General features: G+C 49.0%; 1 protein-coding gene across 3 annotated transcripts in view; it reads right to left on the reverse strand.

Moving 5' to 3' along the window:
• The window catches only part of zbtb24 (zinc finger and BTB domain containing 24), a 100397-nt gene extending 88941 nt beyond the window's left edge, over positions 1-11456 (reverse strand). For all 3 annotated transcript variants that reach the window (XM_067983892.1, XM_067983893.1, XM_067983891.1), the window contains exon 1: positions 11397-11456. The gene's annotated coding sequence lies outside the window, so the exon portion shown is untranslated. The remainder of the gene's footprint in view (positions 1-11396) is intronic.
• Between the last annotated feature and the right edge of the window lie 9432 nt (positions 11457-20888).

Genomic DNA, 20888 nt, shown 5'->3' on the forward strand with positions numbered 1-20888 from the left:
TGACCCTCTCTCTCTCTCTCTCTATCCCATGTCTGACCCTCCTCTCTCTCTCTATCCCATGTCTGACCCTCTCTCTCTCTCTCTATCCCATGTCTGACCCTCTCTCTCTCTCTATCCATGTCTGACCCTCTCTCTCTCTATCCCATGTCTGACCCTCTCTCTCTCTCTATCCCATGTCTGACCCTCTCTCTCTCTATCCCATGTCTGACCCTCTCTCTCTCTCTCTATCCCATGTCTGACCCCTCTCTCTCTCTCTATCCCATGTCTGACCCTCTCTCTCTCTCTATCCCATGTCTGACCCTCTCTCTCTCTCTATCCCATGTCTGACCCTCTCTCTCTCTCTATCCCATGTCTGACCCTCTCTCTCTCTCTATCCCATGTCTGACCCTCTCTCTCTCTCTCTATCCCATGTCTGACCCTCTCTCTCTCTCTCTATCCCATGTCTGACCCTCTCTCTCTCTCTATCCCATGTCTGACCCTCTCTCTCTCTCTATCCCATGTCTGACCCTCTCTCTCTCTCTATCCCATGTCTGACCCTCTCTCTCTCTCTATCCCATGTCTGACCCTCTCTCTCTCTCTCTATCCCATGTCTGACCCTCTCTCTCTCTCTATCCCATGTCTGACCCTCTCTCTCTCTCTATCCCATGTCTGACCCTCTCTCCTCTCTATCCCATGTCTGACCCTCTCTCTCTCTCTATCCCATGTCTGACCCTCTCTCTCTCTCTCTATCCCATGTCTGACCCTCTCTCTCTCTCTATCCCATGTCTGACCCTCTCTCTCTCTCTATCCCATGTCTGACCCTCTCTCTCTCTCTATCCCATGTCTGACCCTCTCTCTCTCTCTATCCCATGTCTGACCCCTCTCTCTCTCTCTATCCCATGTCTGACCCTCTCTCTCTCTCTATCCCATGTCTGACCCTCTCTCTCTCTCTCTATCCCATGTCTGACCCTCTCTCTCTCTCTATCCCATGTCTGACCCTCTCTCTCTCTCTATCCCATGTCTGACCCTCTCTCTCTCTATCCCATGTCTGACCCTCTCTCTCTCTCTATCCCATGTCTGACCCCTCTCTCTCTCTCTATCCCATGTCTGACCCTCTCTCTCTCTCTCTATCCCATGTCTGACCCTCTCTCTCTCTCTCTATCCCATGTCTGACCCTCTCTCTCTCTCTCTATCCCATGTCTGACCCTCTCTCTCTCTCTCTATCCCATGTCTGACCCTCTCTCTCTCTCTATCCCATGTCTGACCCTCTCTCTCTCTCTATCCCATGTCTGACCCTCTCTCTCTCTCTATCCCATGTCTGACCCTCTCTCTCTCTCTATCCCATGTCTGACCCTCTCTCTCTCTCTCTATCCCATGTCTGACCCTCTCTCTCTCTCTATCCCATGTCTGACCCTCTCTCTCTCTCTATCCCATGTCTGACCCTCTCTCTCTCTCTCTATCCCATGTCTGACCCTCTCTCTCTCTCTATCCCATGTCTGACCCTCTCTCTCTCTCTATCCCATGTCTGACCCTCTCTCTCTCTCTATCCCATGTCTGACCCTCTCTCTCTCTCTATCCCATGTCTGACCCTCTCTCTCTCTCTCTATCCCATGTCTGACCCTCTCTCTCTCTCTATCCCATGTCTGACACTCTCTCTCTCTCTCTATCCCATGTCTGACCCTCTCTCTCTCTCTCTATCCCATGTCTGACCCTCTCTCTCTCTCTATCCCATGTCTGACCCTCTCTCTCTCTATCCCATGTCTGACCCTCTCTCTCTCTATCCCATGTCTGACCCTCTCTCTCTCTCTATCCCATGTCTGACCCTCTCTCTCTCTATCCCATGTCTGACCCTCTCTCTCTCTCTCTATCCCATGTCTGACCCTCTCTCTCTCTCTATCCCATGTCTGACCCTCTCTCTCTCTCTATCCCATGTCTGACCCTCTCTCTCTCTCTCTATCCATGTCTGACCCTCTCTCTCTCTCTATCCCATGTCTGACCCTCTCTCTCTATCCCATGTCTGACCCTCTCTCTCTCTCTATCCCATGTCTGACCCTCTCTCTCTCTCTCTATCCCATGTCTGACCCTCTCTCTCTCTCTCTATCCCATGTCTGACCCTCTCTCTCTCTCTCTATCCCATGTCTGACCCTCTCTCTCTCTCTATCCCATGTCTGACCCTCTCTCTCTCTCTATCCCATGTCTGACCCTCTCTCTCTCTCTCTATCCCATGTCTGACCCTCTCTCTCTCTCTATCCCATGTCTGACCCTCTCTCTCTCTCTCGATCCCATGTCTGACCCTCTCTCTCTCTATCCCATGTCTGACCCTCTCTCTCTCTCTATCCCATGTCTGACCCTCTCTCTCTCTCTATCCCATGTCTGACCCTCTCTCTCTCTCTATCCCATGTCTGACCCTCTCTCTCTCTCTCTATCCCATGTCTGACCCTCTCTCTCTCTCTCTATCCCATGTCTGACCCTCTCTCTCTCTCTCTATCCCATGTCTGACCCTCTCTCTCTCTCTATCCCATGTCTGACCCTCTCTCTCTCTCTATCCCATGTCTGACCCTCTCTCTCTCTATCCCATGTCTGACCCTCTCTCTCTCTCTATCCCATGTCTGACCCTCTCTCTCTCTCTCTATCCCATGTCTGACCCTCTCTCTCTCTCTATCCCATGTCTGACCCTCTCTCTCTCTCTATCCCATGTCTGACCCTCTCTCTCTCTCTCTATCCCATGTCTGACCCTCTCTCTCTCTCTATCCCATGTCTGACCCTCTCTCTCTCTCTATCCCATGTCTGACCCTCTCTCTCTCTATCCCATGTCTGACCCTCTCTCTCTCTCTATCCCATGTCTGACCCTCTCTCTCTCTCTCTATCCCATGTCTGACCCTCTCTCTCTCTCTATCCCATGTCTGACACTCTCTCTCTCTCTCTATCCCATGTCTGACCCTCTCTCTCTCTCTCTATCCCATGTCTGACCCTCTCTCTCTCTATCCCATGTCTGACACTCTCTCTCTCTCTATCCCATGTCTGACCCTCTCTCTCTCTATCCCATGTCTGACCCTCTCTCTCTCTATCCCATGTCTGACCCTCTCTCTCTCTCTATCCCATGTCTGACCCTCTCTCTCTCTCTCTATCCCATGTCTGACCCTCTCTCTCTCTCTATCCCATGTCTGACCCTCTCTCTCTCTCTCTATCCCATGTCTGACCCTCTCTCTCTCTCTCTATCCCATGTCTGACCCCTTCTCTCTCTCTCTCCCATGTCTGACCCTCTCTCTCTCTCTCTCTATCCCATGTCTGACCCTCTCTCTCTCTCTCTATCCCATGTCTGACCCTCTCTCTCTCTATCCCATGTCTGACCCTCTCTCTCTCTCTATCCCATGTCTGACCCTCTCTCTCTCTCTCTATCCCATGTCTGACACTCTCTCTCTCTCTCTATCCCATGTCTGACCCTCTCTCTCTCTCTCTATCCCATGTCTGACCCTCTCTCTCTCTCTCTCCCATGTCTGACCCTCTCTCTCTCTCTATCCCATGTCTGACCCTCTCTCTCTCTCTATCCCATGTCTGACCCTCTCTCTCTCTCTCTCTCCCCCATGTCTGACCCTCTCTCTCTCTCTATCCCATGTCTGACCCTCTCTCTCTCTCTCTCCCATGTCTGACCCTCTCTCTCTCTCTATCCCATGTCTGACCCTCTCTCTCTCTCTATCCCATGTCTGACCCTCTCTCTCTCTCTCTATCCCATGTCTGACCCTCTCTCTCTCTCTATCCCATGTCTGACCCTCTCTCTCTCTCTCTATCCCATGTCTGACCCTCTCTCTCTCTCTCTATCCCATGTCTGACCCTCTCTCTCTCTCTCTCTCCCATGTCTGTCCCTCTCTCTCTCTCTCTATCCCATGTCTGACCCTCTCTCTCTCTCTCTCCCATGTCTGACCCTCTCTCTCTCTCTATCCCATGTCTGACCCTCTCTCTCTCTCTCTCTCTATCCCATGTCTGACCCTCTCTCTCTCTCTATCCCATGTCTGACCCTCTCTCTCTCTCTATCCCATGTCTGACCCTCTCTCTCTCTCTCTCTCCCATGTCTGACCCTCTCTCTCTCTCTATCCCATGTCTGACCCTCTCTCTCTCTCTCTCCCATGTCTGACCCTCTCTCTCTCTCTATCCCATGTCTGACCCTCTCTCTCTCTCTATCCCATGTCTGACCCTCTCTCTCTCTCTATCCCATGTCTGACCCTCTCTCTCTCTCTATCCCATGTCTGACCCTCTCTCTCTCTCTCTCTATCCCATGTCTGACCCTCTCTCTCTCTCTCTCCCATGTCTGACCCTCTCTCTCTCTATCCCATGTCTGACCCTCTCTCTCTCTCTCTCTATCCCATGTCTGACCCTCTCTCTCTCTCTCTATCCCATGTCTGACCCTCTCTCTCTCTCTATCCCATGTCTGACCCTCTCTCTCTCTCTCTATCCCATGTCTGACCCTCTCTCTCTCTCTATCCCATGTCTGACCCTCTCTCTCTCTCTCTATCCCATGTCTGACCCTCTCTCTCTCTCTATCCCATGTCTGACCCTCTCTCTCTCTCTATCCCATGTCTGACCCTCTCTCTCTCTCTATCCCATGTCTGACCCTCTCTCTCTCTCTCTATCCCATGTCTGACCCTCTCTCTCTCTCTATCCCATGTCTGACCCTCTCTCTCTCTCTCTATCCCATGTCTGACCCTCTCTCTCTCTCTCTATCCCATGTCTGACCCTCTCTCTCTCTCTCTATCCCATGTCTGACCCTCTCTCTCTCTCTATCCCATGTCTGACCCTCTCTCTCTCTCTATCCCATGTCTGACCCTCTCTCTCTCTCTATCCCATGTCTGACCCTCTCTCTCTCTCTCTATCCCATGTCTGACCCTCTCTCTCTCTCTATCCCATGTCTGACCCTCTCTCTCTCTCTCTATCCCATGTCTGACCCTCTCTCTCTCTCTCTATCCCATGTCTGACCCTCTCTCTCTCTATCCCATGTCTGACCCTCTCTCTCTCTCTCTCTATCCCATGTCTGACCCTCTCTCTCTCTCTATCCCATGTCTGACCCTCTCTCTCTCTATCCCATGTCTGACCCTCTCTCTCTCTCTATCCCATGTCTGACCCTCTCTCTCTCTCTCTATCCCATGTCTGACCCTCTCTCTCTCTCTATCCCATGTCTGACCCTCTCTCTCTCTCTATCCCATGTCTGACCCTCTCTCTCTCTCTATCCCATGTCTGACCCTCTCTCTCTCTCTCTATCCCATGTCTGACCCTCTCTCTCTCTCTATCCCATGTCTGACCCTCTCTCTCTCTCTCTATCCCATGTCTGACCCTCTCTCTCTCTCTCTATCCCATGTCTGACCCTCTCTCTCTCTCTCTATCCCATGTCTGACCCTCTCTCTCTCTCTATCCCATGTCTGACCCTCTCTCTCTCTCTATCCCATGTCTGACCCTCTCTCTCTCTCTATCCCATGTCTGACCCTCTCTCTCTCTCTCTATCCCATGTCTGACCCTCTCTCTCTCTCTATCCCATGTCTGACCCTCTCTCTCTCTCTCTATCCCATGTCTGACCCTCTCTCTCTCTCTCTATCCCATGTCTGACCCTCTCTCTCTCTATCCCATGTCTGACCCTCTCTCTCTCTCTCTCTATCCCATGTCTGACCCTCTCTCTCTCTCTATCCCATGTCTGACCCTCTCTCTCTCTATCCCATGTCTGACCCTCTCTCTCTCTCTATCCCATGTCTGACCCTCTCTCTCTCTCTCTATCCCATGTCTGACCCTCTCTCTCTCTCTATCCCATGTCTGACCCTCTCTCTCTCTCTATCCCATGTCTGACCCTCTCTCTCTCTCTCTATCCCATGTCTGACCCTCTCTCTCTCTCTCTATCCCATGTCTGACCCTCTCTCTCTCTATCCCATGTCTGACCCTCTCTCTCTCTCTCTCTATCCCATGTCTGACCCTCTCTCTCTCTATCCCATGTCTGACCCTCTCTCTCTCTCCATCCCATGTCTGACCCTCTCTCTCTCTCTATCCCATGTCTGACCCTCTCTCTCTCTCTATCCCATGTCTGACCCTCTCTCTCTCTCTCTATCCCATGTCTGACCCTCTCTCTCTCTCTATCCCATGTCTGACCCTCTCTCTCTCTCTATCCCATGTCTGACCCTCTCTCTCTCTCTCTATCCCATGTCTGACCCTCTCTCTCTCTCTCTATCCCATGTCTGACCCTCTCTCTCTCTCTATCCCATGTCTGACCCTCTCTCTCTCTCTCTATCCCATGTCTGACCCTCTCTCTCTCTCTATCCCATGTCTGACCCTCTCTCTCTCTCTATCCCATGTCTGACCCTCTCTCTCTCTATCCCATGTCTGACCCTCTCTCTCTCTCTATCCCATGTCTGACCCTCTCTCTCTCTCTCTATCCCATGTCTGACCCTCTCTCTCTCTCTATCCCATGTCTGACCCTCTCTCTCTCTCTATCCCATGTCTGACCCTCTCTCTCTCTCTCTATCCCATGTCTGACCCTCTCTCTCTCTCTATCCCATGTCTGACCCTCTCTCTCTCTCTATCCCATGTCTGACCCTCTCTCTCTCTATCCCATGTCTGACCCTCTCTCTCTCTCTATCCCATGTCTGACCCTCTCTCTCTCTCTCTATCCCATGTCTGACCCTCTCTCTCTCTCTATCCCATGTCTGACACTCTCTCTCTCTCTCTATCCCATGTCTGACCCTCTCTCTCTCTCTCTATCCCATGTCTGACCCTCTCTCTCTCTCTATCCCATGTCTGACCCTCTCTCTCTCTATCCCATGTCTGACCCTCTCTCTCTCTATCCCATGTCTGACCCTCTCTCTCTCTCTATCCCATGTCTGACCCTCTCTCTCTCTATCCCATGTCTGACCCTCTCTCTCTCTCTCTATCCCATGTCTGACCCTCTCTCTCTCTCTATCCCATGTCTGACCCTCTCTCTCTCTCTATCCCATGTCTGACCCTCTCTCTCTCTCTCATGTCTGACCCTCTCTCTCTCTCTATCCCATGTCTGACCCTCTCTCTCTATCCCATGTCTGACCCTCTCTCTCTCTCTATCCCATGTCTGACCCTCTCTCTCTCTCTCTATCCCATGTCTGACCCTCTCTCTCTCTCTATCCCATGTCTGACCCTCTCTCTCTCTCTCTATCCCATGTCTGACCCTCTCTCTCTCTCTATCCCATGTCTGACCCTCTCTCTCTCTCTCTCCCATGTCTGACCCTCTCTCTCTCTCTCTATCCCATGTCTGACCCTCTCTCTCTCTCTATCCCATGTCTGACCCTCTCTCTCTCTCTCGATCCCATGTCTGACCCTCTCTCTCTCTATCCCATGTCTGACCCTCTCTCTCTCTCTATCCCATGTCTGACCCTCTCTCTCTCTCTATCCCATGTCTGACCCTCTCTCTCTCTATCCCATGTCTGACCCTCTCTCTCTCTCTCTATCCCATGTCTGACCCTCTCTCTCTCTCTCTATCCCATGTCTGACCCTCTCTCTCTCTCTCTATCCCATGTCTGACCCTCTCTCTCTCTCTATCCCATGTCTGACCCTCTCTCTCTCTCTATCCCATGTCTGACCCTCTCTCTCTCTATCCCATGTCTGACCCTCTCTCTCTCTCTATCCCATGTCTGACCCTCTCTCTCTCTCTCTATCCCATGTCTGACCCTCTCTCTCTCTCTATCCCATGTCTGACCCTCTCTCTCTCTCTATCCCATGTCTGACCCTCTCTCTCTCTCTCTATCCCATGTCTGACCCTCTCTCTCTCTCTATCCCATGTCTGACCCTCTCTCTCTCTATCCCATGTCTGACCCTCTCTCTCTATCCCATGTCTGACCCTCTCTCTCTCTATCCCATGTCTGACCCTCTCTCTCTCTCTATCCCATGTCTGACCCTCTCTCTCTCTCTCTATCCCATGTCTGACCCTCTCTCTCTCTCTATCCCATGTCTGACACTCTCTCTCTCTCTCTATCCCATGTCTGACCCTCTCTCTCTCTCTCTATCCCATGTCTGACCCTCTCTCTCTCTATCCCATGTCTGACACTCTCTCTCTCTCTATCCCATGTCTGACCCTCTCTCTCTCTATCCCATGTCTGACCCTCTCTCTCTCTATCCCATGTCTGACCCTCTCTCTCTCTCTATCCCATGTCTGACCCTCTCTCTCTCTCTCTATCCCATGTCTGACCCTCTCTCTCTCTCTATCCCATGTCTGACCCTCTCTCTCTCTCTCTATCCCATGTCTGACCCTCTCTCTCTCTCTCTATCCCATGTCTGACCCCTTCTCTCTCTCTCTCCCATGTCTGACCCTCTCTCTCTCTCTCTCTATCCCATGTCTGACCCTCTCTCTCTCTCTCTATCCCATGTCTGACCCTCTCTCTCTCTATCCCATGTCTGACCCTCTCTCTCTCTCTATCCCATGTCTGACCCTCTCTCTCTCTCTCTATCCCATGTCTGACACTCTCTCTCTCTCTCTATCCCATGTCTGACCCTCTCTCTCTCTCTCTATCCCATGTCTGACCCTCTCTCTCTCTCTCTCCCATGTCTGACCCTCTCTCTCTCTCTATCCCATGTCTGACCCTCTCTCTCTCTCTATCCCATGTCTGACCCTCTCTCTCTCTCTCTCTCCCCCATGTCTGACCCTCTCTCTCTCTCTATCCCATGTCTGACCCTCTCTCTCTCTCTCTCCCATGTCTGACCCTCTCTCTCTCTCTATCCCATGTCTGACCCTCTCTCTCTCTCTATCCCATGTCTGACCCTCTCTCTCTCTCTCTATCCCATGTCTGACCCTCTCTCTCTCTCTATCCCATGTCTGACCCTCTCTCTCTCTCTCTATCCCATGTCTGACCCTCTCTCTCTCTCTCTATCCCATGTCTGACCCTCTCTCTCTCTCTCTCTCCCATGTCTGTCCCTCTCTCTCTCTCTCTATCCCATGTCTGACCCTCTCTCTCTCTCTCTCCCATGTCTGACCCTCTCTCTCTCTCTATCCCATGTCTGACCCTCTCTCTCTCTCTCTCTCTATCCCATGTCTGACCCTCTCTCTCTCTCTATCCCATGTCTGACCCTCTCTCTCTCTCTATCCCATGTCTGACCCTCTCTCTCTCTCTCTCTCCCATGTCTGACCCTCTCTCTCTCTCTATCCCATGTCTGACCCTCTCTCTCTCTCTCTCCCATGTCTGACCCTCTCTCTCTCTCTATCCCATGTCTGACCCTCTCTCTCTCTCTATCCCATGTCTGACCCTCTCTCTCTCTCTATCCCATGTCTGACCCTCTCTCTCTCTCTATCCCATGTCTGACCCTCTCTCTCTCTCTCTCTATCCCATGTCTGACCCTCTCTCTCTCTCTCTCCCATGTCTGACCCTCTCTCTCTCTATCCCATGTCTGACCCTCTCTCTCTCTCTCTCTATCCCATGTCTGACCCTCTCTCTCTCTCTCTATCCCATGTCTGACCCTCTCTCTCTCTCTATCCCATGTCTGACCCTCTCTCTCTCTCTCTATCCCATGTCTGACCCTCTCTCTCTCTCTATCCCATGTCTGACCCTCTCTCTCTCTCTCTATCCCATGTCTGACCCTCTCTCTCTCTCTATCCCATGTCTGACCCTCTCTCTCTCTCTATCCCATGTCTGACCCTCTCTCTCTCTCTATCCCATGTCTGACCCTCTCTCTCTCTCTCTATCCCATGTCTGACCCTCTCTCTCTCTCTATCCCATGTCTGACCCTCTCTCTCTCTCTCTATCCCATGTCTGACCCTCTCTCTCTCTCTCTATCCCATGTCTGACCCTCTCTCTCTCTCTCTATCCCATGTCTGACCCTCTCTCTCTCTCTATCCCATGTCTGACCCTCTCTCTCTCTCTATCCCATGTCTGACCCTCTCTCTCTCTCTATCCCATGTCTGACCCTCTCTCTCTCTCTCTATCCCATGTCTGACCCTCTCTCTCTCTCTATCCCATGTCTGACCCTCTCTCTCTCTCTCTATCCCATGTCTGACCCTCTCTCTCTCTCTCTATCCCATGTCTGACCCTCTCTCTCTCTATCCCATGTCTGACCCTCTCTCTCTCTCTCTCTATCCCATGTCTGACCCTCTCTCTCTCTCTATCCCATGTCTGACCCTCTCTCTCTCTATCCCATGTCTGACCCTCTCTCTCTCTCTATCCCATGTCTGACCCTCTCTCTCTCTCTCTATCCCATGTCTGACCCTCTCTCTCTCTCTATCCCATGTCTGACCCTCTCTCTCTCTCTATCCCATGTCTGACCCTCTCTCTCTCTCTATCCCATGTCTGACCCTCTCTCTCTCTCTCTATCCCATGTCTGACCCTCTCTCTCTCTCTATCCCATGTCTGACCCTCTCTCTCTCTCTCTATCCCATGTCTGACCCTCTCTCTCTCTCTCTATCCCATGTCTGACCCTCTCTCTCTCTCTCTATCCCATGTCTGACCCTCTCTCTCTCTCTATCCCATGTCTGACCCTCTCTCTCTCTCTATCCCATGTCTGACCCTCTCTCTCTCTCTATCCCATGTCTGACCCTCTCTCTCTCTCTCTATCCCATGTCTGACCCTCTCTCTCTCTCTATCCCATGTCTGACCCTCTCTCTCTCTCTCTATCCCATGTCTGACCCTCTCTCTCTCTCTCTATCCCATGTCTGACCCTCTCTCTCTCTATCCCATGTCTGACCCTCTCTCTCTCTCTCTCTATCCCATGTCTGACCCTCTCTCTCTCTCTATCCCATGTCTGACCCTCTCTCTCTCTATCCCATGTCTGACCCTCTCTCTCTCTCTATCCATGTCTGACCCTCTCTCTCTCTCTCTATCCCATGTCTGACCCTCTCTCTCTCTCTATCCCATGTCTGACCCTCTCTCTCTCTCTATCCCATGTCTGACCCTCTCTCTCTCTCTCTATCCCATGTCTGACCCTCTCTCTCTCTCTCTATCCCATGTCTGACCCTCTCTCTCTCTATCCCATGTCTGACCCTCTCTCTCTCTCTCTCTATCCCATGTCTGACCCTCTCTCTCTCTATCCCATGTCTGACCCTCTCTCTCTCTCTATCCCATGTCTGACCCTCTCTCTCTCTCTATCCCATGTCTGACCCTCTCTCTCTCTCTCTATCCCATGTCTGACCCTCTCTCTCTCTCTATCCCATGTCTGACCCTCTCTCTCTCTCTATCCCATGTCTGACCCTCTCTCTATCCCATGTCTGACCCTCTCTCTCTCTCTCTATCTGAAGTTTGAACCTAGCGCCAAGGCCCCTCTCCGTCCACTGACTACCAGGCGGGGAATAAAAATCACATTTCTAACACAGGGCTTTAATGAACTCAGTCCTTGTTAGCGGTTTAAAATATGAGTGAAGCGGCGAGAGCGGCCGAATTTATAAACTATGAAGAGCCCGGGTCGCGCGGCTTTAAAGTGAAATATTCAACCTTCCGCTGCCAGGACCTCACCGATCGGCACTCGCAAGATGGCGGCGTCCGAGTCCTTCAAACTCTCGCGAGAGTGAACGAGGTCGGCGGGTCCGTGCCACCGACACACCGCGGCCACCAGGGGGCGGCACAGAGCAGCACCTGGTTGTTGAGTTCACCTCATTGTCTCTTCCTTTGTCATTGCTTCTTTACAACAACTTGTCTGTATCCTTGCCTTTAACGTACTAAAAACGCCCCCAGGCGTTTCACAGGATCATTATCAAACAAAAATTGACACCGAGCCAGGTAAGGAGACATTAGGACAGGTGACCAAAAGCTTGGTCAAAGAGGTAGGTTTACCATTGCACAATTGCATGCTAAATAACTTTCAGGCAGGCAAGTGTGATTTGTACAAGAAAGCAACAGATTGAATGAGGTTCGTGAGCTGCAGGCACAAGTGCCAACCTGGGATTATGATATAGTGACTCAAACAAGGGGAGGAATAAGCACATAATATTCCTGGCTATAATGTATTCAGGAAAGATAGGAAAGGAAAAAGAGATGGGGTGGGGGGTTGGTAGTATTGATTAAAGATAATGTTACAGTACTAGAAAGAGATGATATACGTGAGGGTTCACAGACAGAATCTATTCAGTTAGAATTAAGGAACAATAGAGGACCTGTTCGCTGCTGGGTGTATACCATAGGCCACCAAATAGTGGGAGATGAAATTTAATGTGGATCAGTGTGAAGTGATTCATTTTGGTAGGAAGACTGAGGAGTGGCATTGGCCCGGAATTTGCTCTGAGTGGCGAACGAACGGCGCCCGCCGCTCATTAGATTTAAACTTGCCCACAAACAACCCACGGGCTTTAGTGTGGGAACTTTCTCTAGTGGTGAGCTGCAAAAAGTGCAGCATCTTCTCCCGGGCATCAGCGAGTTGTGCGAACAGGGAACGGATCGCTCTGTCCCTTCAAATATCAGGTTGAAGCATCTTTGACAAGCCTTGCAGTAAGAATCAGGACGTGCAAGCTACAACAGCTAAATCAATGTAGAATCAGTGAGAGAAAGCAAAATAAAGAAATATTGAATTAAAAGACAGAGATAAAAGAGACAAATATAAATTAAATTTAAAAAAAATCTCCAACAACAAATAAAATCGGAAGGAATGAGACTCCACATTTTTAAAAGTTAATTTTCAGTCACGGTGGAATCATATCACAGTGACAGTCGATGAAGGCGAACTGTCTGTACCCCAGAAAGTCAGTGCCAAGGGAACTGTACCCCAGCGAGATTTGGTGCCAGGGAACCGTAGCACAGTGATAGTCAAAGCCAGGATAACGGTACCCCACTGAGATTTAGTGCCGGGGGAACAATAGACCAGCGAAAGACAGTGTACTTAAAAGTTATGTTGGCAAGGAGGAATTCCCTTTTAAATTCTGGGCTATCCTGTTATAGCTAATCCTGTAAGCATAGATATATCATAGTCTGCATGCCTTGCAGTGGAACGGGTAATATTGTTTTCCCTATAACTATTGCTTAAATCTTAAGTAGATTATACTTTACATTCCGTGATTCAAGAAACCATACTTGTTATCCACAAACCAATTTTTTGATACGTATTAATGACTTGGACTTGGGTGTACAGGGCACAATTTCAAAATTTGCAGTTGACACAAAACTTGGAAGTGTAGTAAACAGTGAGGAGGATAGTGACAGACTTCAAGAGGACATAGACAGGCTGGTGGCATGGTGGTAGATGAAATTTAATGCAGAGAAGTGCGAAGTGATATATTTTGGCAGGAAGAATGAGTAGAGGCAATATAAACTAAATGGTACAATTCTAAAGGGGGTGCAGGAACAGAGCAACCTAGGGGTATATGTGCACAAATCTTTGAAGGTGGCAGGACAGTGTGAGAAAGTGGTTAAATAAGCATACGAGATCCTGGGCTTTATAAATCGAGGCATAGAGTACAAAAGCAAGGAAGTTATGTTGAATCCTTATAAAACACTGCTTCGGCCACAACTGGAGTATTGTGTCCAATTCTGAGCACTGCACTTTAGGAACGATGTGAAGGCTTTAGAGAGGGTGCAGAAAACATTTACTAGAATGGTTCCAGGGACAAGGAACTTCAGTTACATGGATAGACTGGAGAAGCTGGGCTTGTTCTTAGAGCAGAGAAGGTGAAGAGGAGATTTGATAGAAGTGTTCAAAATCATGAAGGGTTTAGATAAATTGAAGAGAAACTGTTCCCATTGGTGGAAGGGTCGAGAACCAGAGGACAGATTTAAGGTGATTGGCAAAAGAACAAAAGGCGACATGAGGAAAAACTTTTTTACGCATCGAGTAATTATGATCTAGAATGTGCTGCCTGAAAGGGTGGTGGAAGCAGATTCAATCATGGCTTTCAAAAAGGAATTGGATAAATACTTGAAGGGAAAAAAATTTGCAGGGCTACGGGGAAAGACCGGGGGAATGGGACTAACTGGATTGCTCTTACAAAGAGCCAACACGGGCTCAATGAGCCGAATGGCCTCCTACTGTGCTGTGACCATTCTATGATTCTATGATCTCTTCCTCCCCCTCCCCCCACCCCGCGTTTTCTTACACTATTTACATACACGCTATCATCTGGTCCAACGTGTTGATATTTGTTGAAACTCACTGATTCGGATTCTTTCATCCTTCACGTTGATTGAGTAGTACACATACACTTCCAGGTTCAATCCTTGGTTTCTACTGAGATAGTTGACTATATCCAGCCTGATGGTAGGCATGCTACAATTAGCCTCAGTGCTCCTGGGTGAGGAAGGAGAAAATCGCCAGTTCGGTCACTCCTACCCCCTCCTCCTGGAAGTGAATATGTGGGCAGTAGGTGAGGATGGGTATCAGACTTGGCTATGATACTCTCCTCAGTTGAATAGCTTGCTGACGTGCATTATTGTTGCATATATCTTTCGCCCAAGACGTTGTACAGAACCAGCTGCAATATTACTTGTATTGGAGATTACTAATTTTATTTGACTCAGAAGCAGACGGAGTCAGGAAACAGGTGTATTTGATTCAAATCCACTACTTTATTTGTTTCTACAATTTATCATTCATAACACAGTATTATCCTTATGTGACCTTTAATACTCCGTCCTTCCAAGCGATCTGGATCCGCATAATGGCTTCTTTCTTCTGTTCTAGTGTTCCGCACCTTCTTGCTGATCTTATCTTCAGTGCGCACTGTCTTCTGGCATGCGCACTGAAGATAAGAATCTTCTTTGGGCTTTTATAACCCACTTGTTTATGACCAGTTTTCTTTCTTTTCTTATTTTTAACCATCCTCAAGGTCCTTTTGCTTATTACCTTTCAGCAGTCCATTAGTTTCAATCTCATTGAAGTTGTTACATTCGCAGCCAACATCCTTTTTTTGCAAGCACAAATATTTTTTAATCGGCATAGGTTTTAACCATTTCCATGTAGTTCAATTTCTACAGAAACTTGACTTTAGATAGCATAGCACAATGATTCATAAATCATAGAATCTAACAGCACAGAAGGAGGCCATTCAGCCCATTGTGTTTGTGCCAGCTTTTCGAAAGAGCTATCCAATTAGTCCCAGTCCCTCGCTCTTTACTGTAATAGTGCAGGGAAACACGGCAGCCAATGTGCGCACAGCTACATCCCACAAACAGCAAGGACATAAATGATTCGATAATATATTTTAGTGATGTTGGTTGAGGGATAAATATTGGCCAGGACTCCCTTGCTCTTCTTCATAGAGTGCCATGGGATCTTTTACGTCCACTTGAGAGGGGAAATGGGCCTTGATTTAAGGTCTCATCTGAAAGAAGTCATCTAATGTCATATGTTTGAAAGTAACACATCGAATATTATTGCTTGTAAAGGCAAACCCTCATCATGGAGGCCTGGTATGCCAGCTGATAGTAGTGCAAAATATAGTCTGTTCATCAATGAGTCAGTTTTCATTTTCTGACCAATTTAACTAGAGTATGTTAGTGTTGTCGTAATGGTACTAGACGAGCAACCTAGAGGTCATGAATCCAAATCCCATCATGGCAAATTGTGGAATTGAATTCAAATAAATCTGGTAATCCGAGGCGAGGAAAAATGACCATGAAATTTGTCATATAAAAAAATTGGTTCACTTATTCAGAGTTCTGGTTCTATGATTCCAGTCCCAGATGTATTTCCATGAAGTTCAATAATAAGAACATAAGAAATAGAAGTAGGCCATATGGCCCCTCGAGCCAGCTCCGCCATTCAATAAGATCATGGCTGCTCTTCAACCTCAACTGCACTTTCCAGCCCGATCCCCATATCCCTTGATTCCCCAAAGTCCAAAAATCTATCGATCTCAGTCTTGAATATACTCAACGACTCAGCATTCACAGCCCTCTGGGGTAGAGAATTCCAAAGAGTCACAACCCTCTGCGTGAAGAAATTCCTCCTCATCTCAGTCCTAAATGTCCAACCCCTTATCCTGAGACTATGCCCCCTAGTTCTAGACTCTCCAGTCAGAGGAAATATCCTCTCAGCATCTACACTGTCAAGCCCCCTCAGAATTTTATATGTTTCAATGAGATCACCTCTCATTCTTCTCAATTCTGGAGAGTATAGGCCCAGTCTACTCAATCTTTCCTCAGGACAACCCTCTCATCCCAGTAATCAATCTAGTGAACCTACGTTGCACCGCCTCTAAGGCAAGTATATCCTTCCTTAGGTAAAGAGACCAAAACTGCACACAGTATTCCAGGTGAGGTCTCACCAGAGCCCTGTACAATTGCAACAAGACTTCCTTACTCTTGTACTCCAACCCCCTTGCAATAAAGGCCAACATACCATTTGCCTTCCTAATTGCTTGCTGTACCTGCATGATAACTGTCTGCGTTTCATGTACAAGGACGCTTAAATTCCTCTGAACACCAACATTTCATAGTTTCTCATCATTTAAAAAATATTCAGTTTTTCCATTTTTCCTACCAAAGTGAACAATCCCCACATTATACTCCATCTGCCACCTTCTTGCCCATTCACTTAACCTGTCGATTACCCCTCTGCAGACTCTTTGCGTCCTCCTCACAGCTTACTTTCCCAGCTAGCTTTGTATTGTCAGCAATCTTGGATACATTACACTTGGTCCCTTCATCTAAGTCATTAATATGGATTGTAAATAGCTGAGGCCCAAGCATCGATCCTGCGGCACTCCACTAGTTACAACTTGCCAATCCGAAAATGACCCGTTTATTCCTACTCTCTGTTTTCTGTCTGTTAAACAATCCTCAGTCCATGCTAATATATTACTCCCAATCTCATGAGTCCTAATCTTGTGTAGCAACCTTTTGTGTGGCACCTTATCGAATGCCTTTTGAAAATCCAAATATACTACATCCACTGATTCCCTCTTATCTACCCTGCTAGTTACATCCTCAAAAAACTATAATAGATTTGTTAAACATGATTTCCCTTTCATAAAACTGTGCTAACTCTGCCTAATCATATTATGATTTTCTAAGTGCCCTGTTACTATGTCCTTAGTAATAGAGTCTAGCATTTTCCCTACTACTGATGTCAGGCTAACTGGCCTATAGTTCCCTGTTTTCTCTCTCCCTCCTTTCTTAAATAGCGGGGTTACATTTGCTACATTTCAATCCACGGGGACCGTTCTAGAATCTAGGGAATTCTGGAAGATCAAAACCTATGCACCCACTATCTTTGCAGCCACCTCTTTTAAAACCCTAGGACATAGGCCATCAGGTCCAGGAGATTTATCGGCATTTAGTCCCATTAATTTTTCTATAACTTTTTCTTTACTAATCTTAATTACTTTAAATGAAGTAATCTTAATTACTTAAGTTATGAACCTTTGGAATTCTTTGCCCCAAAGAGCGATGGAGGCTGAGTCATTGAATATATTCAAGGCTAAGTTAGACAAATTTTTGATCTGCAAGGGACTCAAAGAATATGGGGAACAGGCGGGAAAGTGGAGTTGAGACCAGAATCAGATCAGCCATGACCTCATTGAATGGCGGTGCAGGATTGAAGGGTCAAATGGCCTACTCCTGCTCCTATCTCTTATGTTCTTATATACAATTAAATAACTAACAGGAGGAGGAGGCTCTGTGAACATCCCCATCCTCAATAATGGCAGGGTCCAGCACGTGAGTGCAAAAGACAAGGATGAAGCGTTTGCAACCATCTTCAGCCAGAAGTGTCAAGTGGATGATCCATCTCGGCCTCTTCCCGATATCCCCACCATCACAGAAGCCAGTCTTCAGCCAATTCGATTCACTCCACGTGATATCAAGAAACGGCTAAGTGCACTGGATACAACAAAGGCTATGAGCTCTGATAACATCCCGGCTGAAGTGCTGAAGACTTGAGCTCCAGAACTAGCCATGCCTCAAGCCAAACTGTTCCAGTACAGCTACAACACTGGCATCTACCCGACAATGTGGAAAATTGCCCAGGTATGTCCTGTCCACAAAAAGCAGGACAAATCCAATCTGGCCAATTACCGCCCCTTCAGTCTACTCTCAATCATCAGCGAAGTGATAGACTTCTATCAAGCGGCACTTACTCACCAATAACCTGCTCACCGATGCTCAGTTTGGGTTCCGCCAGGACCACTCGGCTCCAGACATTACAACCTTGGTCCAAACATGGACAAAAGAGCTGAATTCCAGAGGTGAGGTGAGGGTGACTGCCCTTCACATCAAGGCAGCATTTGACCGAGTGTGGCACCAAGGAGCCCGAGTAAAATTGAAATCAACGGGAATCAGGGGGAAAACTCTCCAGTGGCTGGAGTCATACCTAGCACAAAGGAAAATGGTAGTGGTTGTTGGAGGCCAATCATCTCAGCCCCAGAACATTGCTGCAGGAGTTCCTCAGGGTAGTGTCCAAGGCCCAACCATCTTCAGCTGCTTCATCAATGACCTTCCCTCCATCATAAGGTCAGAAATGGGGATGTTCGCTGATGATTGCACAGTGTTCAGTTCCATTCCCAACCCTTCAGTCAATGAAGTAGTCCGTGCCTGCATGCAGTAAGACCTGGACAACATCCAGGCTTGGGCTGATAAGTGAATGTTTAGGGTGGTGGATGGGGTGCCAATCAAGCGAGCTGCTTTGTCCTGGATGGTTTCGAGCTTCTTGGAGCGCCAGCCAATGACCATCGGTGTGCGGACTACACAGCGTGCTGAGAGTTCGGTAAGTATGGGAGTTCGGTGAAGTGGGGGAAGGAGGTGCTGCTTTGCCTTGCTTTTCCGAACTTTTCCCGCAGAGCAGCAGTGGACCTGAGAGTAGAAGACTGAGATTGTGGAATAAAAGCAGCAGCAGACCTGCACCAAGAGACAACTACTGTGCGACATCACAGGTGAGGCAGGAGAGTCTGAGAGGTGAGCAGAGTATAAAAGGGGAGGCCTAGAGCGGGAAGAGAGTCTGGGAGTCTAAGGCAAGTCATGGCAGCACAGCTCGCACCCGTGATATGCTCCTCCTGCACTATGTGGGAAGTCATGGACACCACCAGTGTCCCTGGCGACCATGTGTGCAGGAAGTGTGTCCAGCTGCAGCTACTGGCTAACCGTCTTTCCGAGCTGGAGCTGCGGGTGGACTCACTGTGGAGCATCCGCGATGCTGAGACTATCGTGGATAGCACGTTCAGTGAGGTGGTCACACCGCAGGTAAAGAATACGCAGGCAGAAAGGAAATGGGTGACCGCCAGGCAGAGTAAAAGGACGAGGCAGGTAGAGCAGGAGTCCCCTGGGGCCATCTCCCTCTCAAACAGATATTCTGCTTTGGATGCTGTTGGGGGAGATGGCTTATCAGGGGAAAGCAGCAAGAGCAAGGTTCGGGGCACCACGAGTGGCTCTGCTGCACAGGAGGGGAGGAAGAAGAGTGGCAGGGCTATAGTGATAGGGGATTCGATTGTAAGGGGAACAGATAGGCGTTTCTGCGGCCGCAAACGTGACTCCAGGATGGTATGTTGCCTCCCTGGTGCTAGGGTCAAGGATGTCAAGGAGCGGCTGCAGGGTATTCTGGAGGGGGAGGGTGAATAGCCAGTAGTCGTGGTCCATATTGGTACCAACGACATAGGTAAAAAAAGGGATGAGGTCCTGCAAGGTGAATTTAAGGAGTTAGGAGATAAATTAAAAAGCAGGACTTCAAAGGTAGTGATCTCAGGATTACTACCAGTGCCACGTGCTAGTGAGTACAGGAACAGGAGAATAGACAGGATGAATGCGTGGCTGCAGGGATGGTGCAGGAGGGATGGATTTAGATTCCTGGGACATTGGGACCGGTTCTGGGGAAGGTGGGACCTGTACAAGCGTGACGGGTTACACCCGAGCAGGACCGGGACAAATGTCCTCGCGGGGGTGTTTGCTCGTGCTGTTGGGGAAGGTTTAAACTAGAGTGGCAGGGGGATGGGAACCTGAGCGGGGAGTCAGAAGGGAATAAAGTTGAGAGCAGCAAGAGAGGGGAAGACCCAGGGGAAATCTACAATACAAATAGTATAAACAGTTGTTCAAGAACAAGTGAAAGGAAAAGCATTTTTTTTTTATTCGTTCACGGGATGTGGGCGTCGCTGGCGAGGCCAGCATTTATTGCCCATCCCTAATTGCCCTCGAGAAGGTGGTGGTGAGCCGCCTTCTTGAACCGCTGCAGTCCGTGTGGTGACGGTTCACCCACAGTGCTGTTAGGAAGGGAGTTCCAGGATTTTGACCCAGCGACAATGAAGGAACGGCGATATATTTCCAAGTCGGGATGGAGTGTGACTTGGAGGGGAACGTGCAGGTGGTGTTGTTCCCATGCGCCTGCTGCTCTCGTCCTTCTAGGTGGTAGAGGTCGCGGGTTTGGGAGGTGCTGTCATAGAGTCATAGAGTTATACAGCACGGATAGAGGCCCTTCGGCCCATCGTGTCCGCACTGTGGGAGAACCGTCACCACACGGACTGCAGCGGTTCAAGAAGGCGGCTCACCACCACCTTCTCGAGGGCAATTAGGGATGGGCAATAAATGATGGAGGGAAGGTCATCGAAGAAGCCTTGGCGAGTTGCTGCAGTGCATCCTGTGGATGGTGCACACTGCAGCCACAGTGCGCCGGTGGTGAAGGGAGTGAATGTTTAGGGTGGTGGATGGGGTGCCAATCAAGCGGGCTGCTTTATCTTGGATGGTGTCGAGCTTCTTGAGTGTTGTTGGAGCTGCACTCATCCAGGCAAGTGGAGAGTATTCCATCACACTCCTGACTTGTGCCTTGTAGATGGTGGAAAGGCTTTGGGGAGTCAGGAGGTGAGTCACTCGCCGCAGAATACCCAGCCTCTGACCTGCTCTCGTAGCCACAGTATTTATATGGCTGGTCCAGTTCAGTTTCTGGTCAATGGTGACCCCCAGGATGTTGATGGTGGGGGATTCGGCGATGGTAATGCCGTTGAATGTCAAGGGGAGGTGGTTAGACTCTCTCTTGTTGGAGATGGTCATTGCCTGGCACTTATCTGGCGCGAATGTTAC

This window comes from Heptranchias perlo, chromosome 5, assembly GCF_035084215.1.
Source record: "Heptranchias perlo isolate sHepPer1 chromosome 5, sHepPer1.hap1, whole genome shotgun sequence".
In the NCBI taxonomy this organism is placed as follows: domain Eukaryota; kingdom Metazoa; phylum Chordata; class Chondrichthyes; order Hexanchiformes; family Hexanchidae; genus Heptranchias; species Heptranchias perlo.